Source organism: Venturia canescens, chromosome 4 (assembly GCF_019457755.1).
Source record: "Venturia canescens isolate UGA chromosome 4, ASM1945775v1, whole genome shotgun sequence".
Lineage (NCBI taxonomy): Eukaryota > Metazoa > Arthropoda > Insecta > Hymenoptera > Ichneumonidae > Venturia > Venturia canescens.
This window is the reverse complement of record NC_057424.1, coordinates 8,583,781-8,594,715: the sequence shown is the minus strand read 5'-3', so window position 1 is coordinate 8,594,715 and position 10,935 is coordinate 8,583,781. Positions and strand designations below refer to the sequence as shown.

At 41.5% G+C, this 10,935-nt stretch overlaps 1 long non-coding RNA gene across 1 annotated transcript; it reads left to right on the top strand.

Moving 5' to 3' along the window:
• Nucleotides 1-119: 119 nt before the first annotated feature.
• Nucleotides 120-4,487, top strand: LOC122408914 (uncharacterized). Its single transcript, XR_006260562.1, has 3 exons — nt 120-1,909; nt 3,849-4,109; nt 4,246-4,487. It is a non-coding gene; the product is annotated as an uncharacterized lncRNA (long non-coding RNA).
• The last annotated feature ends 6,448 nt before the right edge of the window (nt 4,488-10,935 follow it).

The window sequence follows — 10,935 nt, the reverse complement described above, 5'->3', positions numbered from 1 at the left end:
ATAGATCTCGTGCATAAGAAGTTCGATTTAACGCTGAATTATGCCATAACCATGTGGTAAAAAAATTTGAAAAACATTGTACTTGTATGCTTGATGCCAAAGAATGTTATCACCAAATTTTATCAAATTCTGATTATTTTTATTTCGTGATCCACCCTCCTTAAAGGTGCCGTACTTTTGAAGATTATTTCAATATTTATTTCGAAATATTGCACGAGCGTCGCTGTGAATTTTACTGCGCTCCGCAGTAAAAATTTCCGTACGAATGTTTGTGCCAGGATGCGGCGATAATATGGCAGGAGTATGCTGTCGCTACATCGGCCTATTTCCCCATTGTTTTTATATGCTCAGCCCCTTGTCGAAATGTGTAAATCACCGATTTAGTGTGCTATGGAATTCGGAAGTGAGTAAATCGATACTTATTTTTTGGGGCAAAGACATTTTACCGTGATGGACCGTAAAATTTACTAAACGTTTTGTAAATTTTAGTATACGTACCGTAAATTTTACTATTGTAAAACTAGAAATTTCGCGAAATATTTAAAATTTTACAGCGCGCAAGAGGAGTTGATTTTTTTCGTGATCTTGTCTCACGTTAACTTGAATGAAAGGGAATCTTCGATGCCGAGGTTTCAGTCGGCTCTATAGAAATAGCTCTTCTCCGTGGCGGCCGAGAGCGGAAAACATTTTTAGTTTTGTGATCGGTGGAGATACTGCAGATTTCTCACTTCACTCACATCAGTCGATGTGTTACTGTCCCGATGGATAAAACAGAAAGCATTGAAGCACTGCTTTGATGATGCTTCATTTTTTTATTGAAATTCACTCTCGTTTCACCATTTTTTTGAAAACTGAAGTTAAAAAGAAAATGTAAAAAAACTGGAATAAATTACCAACCACTTCGGTCTTAATTACTTTTCGCCATTTATATAAATATAAATGAAAAAAATCAAAAAGAAAACATTCATAAATCATCTTCAATCGGGTTGTTTTTCTCACTGATCCAGAAATGGAAACGAGTTTTTAGAATCAAATACGGTACGTTACGGTCCGTGTAAAGTGAGCTCCGAGTGTTCTTTTTTCTTCATGATTTTAGTATCGATATTATTGAAAACTCATCGTACTATCATCGACTTCTATTAGTCGCAAGTGTACGCGAGAATACGAATTATCCGCGGAGGATCGAATTCGAAAAGTTGTATACACAAATCGCTCGAGCCCGCGATGTCATTTTTTCTATCCGCTTTGAGGATTAGACTTTTGACCATTGAAAAAAGGGGCTGTCAACGACCTTCGTTGCAAACATTTTACGCACTCGATCCATGTCCGACGAGTTCGGCCACGTGCAGCCTCGTCCGTTGAACCCTGGGTTCAACGCTTTTTTTGCACTCCAGATGGTTCGAACCACCTGTGAAGTGAGCAACATGTAGCCATCCATATCCGCATAGGTTTCCCACAGTTATTTATTTCTGCTTTTTTTCATGCCCAAGTGGCATGTAACTGGACATCGCGGCCCTCGCCAGGAGGTTCGTGGGGAACGGCCGAAAAGTTCCTGAATAGAATTGAAGATTCAAAAACTATTATTGAGGACGCTGAAAACGGAGCGTTAGAAGTTTGAGGGGTGAAAGGGGAAATATTTATAAGAATAAATGAGAGCGAGGAAAAACGAGCGCGCTGGGCCTGATAAGAGAAAATCCGCGTGATATATGTGGGGTCTTCCGATACGTAATATCAGCGTGTTTGACATAAGCAGTAAAAAAAAAAAAAAATTATGACAAAACGAGCTGCAGTCGATACAAGACAACCGCAGGACATTGGTTGATAAGAGTGCAAAGTGATGCGGAAAGTAGACCTCGATTCACATCGCCCAGCGAGAGGCGAATATTGTCACATGCGTGTGTGCACTAGGGTGATTAAAAAAAAATCGATATTTTTTTTTTCAAAGTCGTAAGTGGTTATCTTAATACTTCATGAGCCAACGACTCAAAAATTCTTTTTTTTTCAATATTAATGAAGGATTATATGATAAAAAATATTGTTTCTTTCAATATTGTAACAAAAATTAGTAGTGAACAACTTGACATAAAAAGATGATTCTATATACTTGTATTGCAGGTTGATATGTTCGCATTTCGTGAAAACATTATTTTAAAAAAATGTTAATCAGCTGAAAAATAAATTAGTGCTAAGTGGAAAATTAACATTCACAAATTTCACTCCCCTAAAAAAAAATATTTACTGGGGACCCCATCAGTTTTCAGATTTTTTAATCCAATTTCGACTGAAAGCCGGCTTATAAAATAGTAAATTTTTTAGTCTCAGGAATGGATGTGTAAGCACTCTACCGTAGATGATTTTTCCCAGATATTGAGACTCTTAATTTAAAAAATTTCAAAGCTCGCCTCAGTGACTGTTGTATTATTTTTTTACGTACTGTTAAAAATTAACATAAAATATAAAATCGAGCAATAAAATTACAAATACATTATAATCCCTCAAATGTGCTTACATACTATGGATTTGCTCGGAGATATATTTAATACTACGCATAGTGGTACTATCAACACGATAGCAGCATCAGAATTTGTAAAACTGTTATTGAATTTTTTAAACTATAAATTTTTCCTCTCATTTCGGTCATACTACATTAAGAGTATTTTTCATTTCATTATTTTTTATTGTTTGTTGAGAATTTTACTCAGAGTTCAGCCGAAATGAGAAAAAAAAGTCATAATCGTTGGGTGTGACCTATAGCAGATTTTTTTTCAAGTTGAAAAGTTCTGAATATTAATTTATCATGAAAATCTGCAACATTTAAACTTGGATACACGGGAATTTACTTTTTAGTATCTCGATTTTTACTCAAAATTGTAAAAAAATATTTGAACGTCGTTGAGTGGACTTCTAAAAAGTTTTTAGAAAATTCGAATTTTGTCAGAAGGAGAATTTTTTATTAAGGAGTTTCGGTACAGGCGATACAATGTTGCCATGCTAAACCATGCTAAAAACATAAAAAATTTCAAAAAGTTTAGAATTTTATAAAATTTGGTGAACATATTCTTTAGTGCCAAATTTGACAATACAAATTTTTTAAGATTTTTCTTCTACACAGTTATTGAGTAATTGATCACTAAAGTTCACGTGTATAAGCATAGCGTTTCCATATATATAGGTATACATTCCGGGCATAAGAAATCTGCTTTAATGCGTAATTACTCGATAACTAAGTAGAAGAAAATTTTGAAAAAATTTGTGTTTTCGCACTTGATGTTGAAGAACATTATCACCAAATTTGATCAATTTCTTAATATTTTGACTTTTGTACCGAAACTCCTTAAGCTGTTTACGAGAAATTGAAAAAAAAAATTTAGAAAAGCCGTTGAGATGACCTCTGAGTTTTTTTCCAGCTCAAATTTTGAGAGAATTACTTTTTCATGAAGTATCAACATAACCGCCTGCGACTTTGAGAAAAAAACAATGTTAATGTTTTTTCTCAATATGTTATGAATGTGGGAGATGGGATAAAATGAGAATTGAAAACGGGCCACGCGCGTGGCGCGAAGATTATTCTTTCGCGCGAGGAATATTAAAAGCATTCACGATACGAGTGTGGAACGGAAACTCGACCTCATTTTTCTACGCTCGATATGAAAAATGATTGATTGAAAAGAAAAGAAAATAAAGAAAGTAGAACTCAGGGTACGAGGCGTTGCGAAAATCAAAGAACATCGCAAATTCAAAGTCAAGGAAAGAGGCGCGGCGAGGGTCATCTTGAAAAAAATAAAATAATCGTGGAGGTCAGGCCGGTGCCTTCGAGCGGTGACTTAGTAACAAAACGACTTTTTTAGATTCCTCGAAACCGCGGGCAACAGCCGCCAGGTCACAGGAAACAACGCCGTGAAGAACCTCGCGGCAACAATTAAGGCTCGTTTCACACTATTCGTGTCCTCTGATCGTCTGCAAGCTTTGTACGAGGTTTCCGGTTCATTAGACTGGCAACTGACTGTGGAAAAAGCAGCTCGCTGAAGCTGCATGGAAAAATGATTCGGATTTGAGTCAATTACGTCAAAATTGGAGGACAAGGAGTTACGAAAAAAATAAAAATAGTGGTAAAATAAAAAAAAAATACTGCATTGGCACAGCTGACGATTTTCAGCCACGAATTTGAGTGAAAAATTTTCTTCCATCATCCTTCGATTACAGCAGTAAAGTCGATCCCCTAATTTCGTTTTTTTCATATTTCAGTCCATTTTCTAGTGCAACGGAAAACCTGCAGTAAGAAAAAACGGTCTGTAAATCAAATCCATTGAGAGTTAGGCACACAACGTATAGTTTGATAATAACTTCAAGTCAACTGTTGTGACAGCAACTGTCGCCAGAATTCACCGTGAACATGATGAATAATATATGTTATTAGATCAAAATGTTTCAACTCACTGTCACACCCATCACCGAAGATCGAGCTTCGTCCATTGTACGACGCAGGTGGCCCGATGAACTACTCACCTGCACAGTTTGTGATCGTTCTTTTATTTCGTACAATATTAAATCGAATGAAATTTTATTTCAAAAATCCCGACGATTTAAAACTCGATTATAGTGAAAGCAAGGCCGTGTATCAACATTTTTTCATGCGTACACCGATCGAGCATTTTTGCGGCGCAATTTTGTTCGTGTCACGTTTTGGTTGGTATAAGGAGCGGCTTCCGTAAATAGGACGGTATAAAATCTTGGTAAAGTCGAAAGGCTCGAGGCACCGGTGGTAGGTAGCAGCGTCTTCTAATCATTCATAATCGTCATTAGGACGAAGAATTTATGTTTTTTGTTATTGTGGTTTGAGCTCTTCCGGCGAGCCAAAAAAGTGGCAGAAGGCGCTGAGATTATTCGGTGAAATTTGCCTGACATCACAATTACAATTAGTTGTATTGCGCGACGTCAAAAGTGAAACACCTGACATTGGCCAAGGTGAATGACATGGAACGAGTGGAGAACGACGTGGCCTCAAGAGCCGAACGCCACGTGTCGTCGTAATTGGCAATGTAAGGAAGCAGGAAATTTCTGCTTCTATTCCTCCGAGTTCTTCTTCAATGTGCGTCTTCGCTTCGGTCAAACACTTTTATTTTAAATGCTCTGTCATTCTGCACGTTAACTCGAACGTCCGATCGATCGGCTTTCGTTGCGTTGGCCTCGGGTACTGCGCTCAAGTCCAAATCTTTGAGATCGTTTGTCGTAGCATTGATCACACGATCGAAGTTCTTCGAAAGAGTATACTTCGGAGCTTGTTGAATTCTTAGCGTTCCAACGGCGAATCGATGCTAAATAATTCGCACGTATACCAATCTCGTATAACATTGGGAAATTCATCGGACTACTGCTCGATATTGGACGAGGAAAAGATGCTCAAAATGGACTTTCCTGGAATAGATGATGCGTGAGTCACTCTGGTAATAGCTTTGCAGGAAAATCATAACTGGATACGCGTCGATGAATCGTGTCTTGTTGGCTAGCAAACGAGAGTCTCGATGATTGACGTCGTCCAGCAACGTCGCACTTTCTTCTCCTTTTTTTCCTTAACGAATCCATTGTCTTTTATTCCGATTTATTGCCTCTCGCCTGTCCGGTTGTGACGAGCAATTATCCTTCGACGATATTCTCATCATTTTCAACCAGAAGAAGTTTCGTTGGTCCAGCGGAGGGCAGAGGGTCCGTTTTAAATGGACTTTCAAATGCTGCGCAAATCGTGGGAACACGGAAGATGCGGACGGGGCTTCCTAACGGGAATTTCCAACTTTTGCTTTCGCATTACAGCAGTTTCTGCCACGTGTGCATCCACATGCACCAATTAGGCGTAATGCGTTATTGACGATTTTTCACCGAAAGTGCCTCTTATGCGGGAAATGAAAAGTCTCGAGCTCGCTCGGTTTATCAGATGACACGTGCGCCGTCGGCGTTGATTTCTCCGGAGGGGGGCCGACCTTCTTCCATGCCCGCTGGTCGTTCCTTCGCTTCTGGGAATGTTCGAGTGACCGTACAATGTAATTACAAAAAAAACATCATCACATCATTTCATAATATCACCATCCATTTATGGACACGTGGGAAGTACTTACATACGTTTGCGTCGAGGTTTTCCCGCATAGATTTTCCACGCCGTTCGAAAACATCGAGCTCCGTGTTTACGGATGTCATTCGGACGTAACGAATTTGCTTAGACGCTATTTAATACACGTGTCGAGGCCTTCCGCCTGTTTCTATTCCCAAAGCGTGCGTCGAATGGGCACCTGCGACTAGAGATTTCGCTTTTCTATATGTTCAGATGATATGATCTCTGAGCAAAGCTCTGGGGGGGAAGCAAATTTATTGAAAAAATTTCGCCTTCGATGGGAATTCATCGATCCTGAAACTTTTCGAGCACGCGCAGTATATACTGGGTTCGAGAATGTTGATTTTGTCGTTCCGAATTTAAAGGTTCGGCTTATTCTCACGAGCATCTGGATCGATCTGGACGGAAGATCATTCAGTTGTTTACCTACTTGTCATCGTAAATCGCGCGGAGAAATCGAATGTCGGTTACCGCGGTAAGAGGAGTGTTGTAAATTATGAGGCCGCGATGAAATACCGAACACATGAATCGCCGCAAGTGCTTGTTGTCGGACGCAAATGCGATGGATTTTTTGAAGGTCTTCCCAGGGTTAGGCACGTGTCTGCTTGCCAGGTGTTGGAGCGATTCTCGAACACAGGATCAACAGGTTTGTCAACAGTTTCGGTGTCGGTCCCGAGAAATTCCATGTAATCTCTTTCTCGAGGCTTATCGCTTTTCGATGATAATGGGGTGTCGCACGCGTGGCTCGTATCTATTGTTATCGATTCATTCTTTCGTCGATCTATTATTGCGGCGTTTTTCCAAAACTCTATGAAACGCATTAACGAAACACGCGACAATCAAACTTCCAGAATAAGACCTTATTAAATTCAAGAATCATTGATAAAAACATTGGATGTTTTCTCGGTGTACGCGAGATCAGTTTCTACGTCGTTTCCCGCTCTAGGATATCCCCCCCGCGGCAAGCGTCTTCTCGAAGATAGACGCGCGACAAAATACTACTCGATGGAAAAGTTCGACGGCGTAGTGAACGCACGGTGACGAAACACTTCTCCGGACGATCGGACACCAGGATGGTCCAATGGTACGACGAGATTGCTGCCGAGCCCTTTGGATAGTTTGAGATTGTGGGTATGAAATAATCGAATCGTCGCGATCTTCGATCGGTAGAAATCAACTCGCACTGCTCGCCTTGTAATCTGGGTTTTTTCACAAACACTTTACGGATTCGAAAATTTCCTGACCGTTGATGAACGACGTGGCGCGTGTCAGGCGATACTTGGACATTGATTTTCCGACCTTTGATGCCTAGAGCAAAACTGCCGCGAGCACATTCGTCTGCTGCTTCTTATTTGCGGCCTCCAAAAACCGAAAACAATAAATGAAATGATGTCGAAAGCCCAAAATGGCGCTCGGCCATCAAATGCCGTTTTTTTCACTGGCATGTATAAAGTCTCATTACGTGCATGCCGAATCCAGGCCACAATCGTGTCAGAAACTCTGAAAGCAGCTAGCTCGTTGCGTAACGATCACGCAACGCATCGGGTTTCGTGGTGCAGCACCGCCAGACATTTCGCAAACCAGTACTTTCATTTTTTGCTCCAAGTGAAAGGCTTTTTCGCCTGCAGATGCACTCGATGTGCTCCTCGTTTGCTGAACATCGAGAGAGTTGTCACGCAATTTCATGGCCAACTCCGATTCCAGGACAAATTCATCCTGACCAGATTGAGTTTGCAACGGCTTCGTGTTGCTGCTGCTGCTGCTGCATCGGGAATCGTTTTTGTTTGTTTTGAGTAATGTGTTCCTTGAACTGGAATGAAACCAAGTGATGAATTGAGGAAGAAGAATGGTGCAAACGATTGCACGAGGACTGGTCTTCCAAAATCAGAATATCTACGTCACCTCAAGCATTTTTAATATCGAGTAGATCGACAAAGAAGGAAAAAATAATGAAACAATTTGCCAGCAATAAGGAGATTACGAGAACAGATATTTTGACAACGGGAAACAAAGGATTTCGGTAACAACGTCAATTTTATTTTTAGAGAAGAAGAGAAATCGTTCGTGCTCTCCCAAAAACGTATCAAATTCGAATGGAACGCGCGACACGAAAACGCGGACTCGAAAGACGCGAGAACAACTTCTGAAAGGCTTCACCCGCTTTCTCTAATGCGTCATATAATTTTAGAACAGACACGAATGTCACTCGTGCGTAAATTAACATGGTAAATAAACTGATATCGTTCTGAAAATTCGATGAAAAAAAGTAGTCTAGACATTCGAAGAGAGCTGGCGACCGACTGATTCGCTCATGGAGAGGCGTAGCCTCTGACTGGTCGACCTCGGGATCTCTCTTCCTCCTCATCATCCAAACTCGTGTTACTCTCTGTCCTGATTTTCTAGGAGATTTACCTCCCCGGCAACGCATAATTCTGGTCCGTTTTCGTAAGCACGATCAAGAACTTGACCGAATGAAAAACGACTAAAGCGCGACGACTGCTGCGCGCGCTTTCCAAGTGTTTTGTTGCGTGCCTCGGCCTTGTCAAACATCAAATCGATTCTTTTTTTCAATGTTAAGGGGTCTTTGAACGATAACTTTATTTCAAGCTTCATTTATGACGGGCAAAAAGGGGATGGAAGTAACAGAAATTCATTTTTTCTCGTCCCGTTCGCAAAATGGTTCAGAACTGATGGAACCGTTTCAATGCGACTCGGAAATAATTTTCATTCAAACAAAAATCTGCCTTATTCTCGTAGATCGTCACGCGATACTAACTGCCAATTTAGTAAACAAAGAAACTAACGAAATGCAGACGAAAAAATTAAGGCTCAAGGACACTCGGTGGCCACAGGTTCTGTACAATTTCTATCAAACTGTTTTTATCTCTGTTGAGGCCTCGCGCGGTCGTCGATCAGCCTGCCTCCGGGTACTACCCCCACCAGAGTAGCCTCGAGTCCTGCACGCGAGAGCGTGGTCCAGACCGACCGTTCGTACGGAGATTCTACTTGGTCACGCGGTATCGTCGTTTATCGCGATTAGAATCTGATTGGGACGCGACCGCTGAACGCCAACAGATACGAGTGGCGCTATCAGCGTGCCAAATAATGCCCGTCGTATATACGTCATCGCACTAAAGTGAAAGTTTCGACGCCATCTGCGGATGCCAGTGGAACAACGCTTTTCCACGGAGGAACCCTAAAAGCTCTTATTTAAATGCGCAATCGATGAATAGAAATTTGCCAGAAATGTCCACGCAAGCATTTTGGCCATGGCCGAATCAATGTCGCACGTTTTCGACGACCTGCTCGCACAGAACGAAATCGATCAATGAAGCTGGAAGGTAATGCGATCTTTGTCGTTGTTTGGCAACGCTCGAAAAAATCTCAGGCTAACGGACTCGCACCGTAATCGAGGATGAATCTTCTTCCATTTTATCGAATGAAAGATATCATGTGAATGAAAATATCATGTGAAATTGCATGTACGAAAGCCTCAGCTGCAGTTGCAGAATGGGAGGGGGAGATTAAAACTATTATTAGAAAAGGCCTGCATCGCGATCAGTTCATCGCAATCGCGTGCAATGAAATTCGGCACGATACGAAGGATTACGAAAACCCACAACGGACATGAGTTATTACGAATCTCATGGACGAGACATTGAGGTAAACCTGGGAAACAAGTCAAAGAGGATTTGGGATTGAAAATTGCGTAAGCAAATGAAAATTGTTTCTAAAAGATGGACAAAGGGATAACCATCATTGCACTTCCAAGCCTTTTTGCCCCTGAATTGATTTCAAGACGATGCGTGATCGCGATTCGTAATATAAAGAGGTACCGACGAAGTCGACCATTTTCAGCAGAAAGCGCGAGAGCTCCACAGAATAAACGAAACAAAAATTCTTCGAATTTGGGTTCTCAAGCCGATGTTTCAGTGGAATCGGAAGGCGCGATTCTTATCGCGTGCGATTATTATATCGAGGGATGAAATCCAATCCTCTTGTCTAAAAATTGTCAAATATTTCATCATTGACTTGGTAGTTTGAGCGCCAGTCTTCAGTGCCAATTGCGTATCTGGTCTCGGCAACATGAAGAGCGTCTCTTTTGAATTTGCTTTCCATCCGGTCTGTTATCGTTCGAACATCGAGTCGAGCCTAACCCAATCGTTCGGTCGAAACTTCATTAATAAATTTCTGATAATTTAGTGCGAGCTTGACCGAAACGATCATTCGCGTAGCGAGGCGGACTGCGCCGGAGGCGCATCGTCCATTGTCAAACAAGAGTGGTTAATTCCGAATATACGGGGCGAGTCTTGCATGTGTCAGTTGGAGCGAGCCGATCGGCCGTATCTGGGGCAAGTAGTCTGTAGCATTATCATTTAATGCTTTTAGCGAGCGAGGTGTCCGATGATGATATGATCACAATGAAAGAAAGGGAGAGGAAGCACCGCGGGGGAAGGGGAGCTCGTGTAAAAATGAGATCGTAATAAGGAGAAATGAGCGAAAGAGTGTAGAGAGCGGGGGAGAGGGGGCAAGAATACGAAAAGCGATGAACGTGTGTAGCGCGCGTGTGCCCTCGGACTCGACTGTGCGGACGCTTATGCGAGAAACGCTTTTTGCATCTTCCTCCTCTCGTATCAACGACGTACAATCTCCTTCTCGCTCTCTGCGAACAGCACGTGCGTTTCGTCGTTGGATTCTATTGGCGGAGAGATGCGGATCCTACTATCCACTACTACTCGAAAGCTTTAAAACGGAGCGAGCACTGTGCTCGCGTAGCGCTCCGTCTCTTTCTCTTTCTCTCTTTTCCATCGTCGTCAATTCTTATGGTAGTT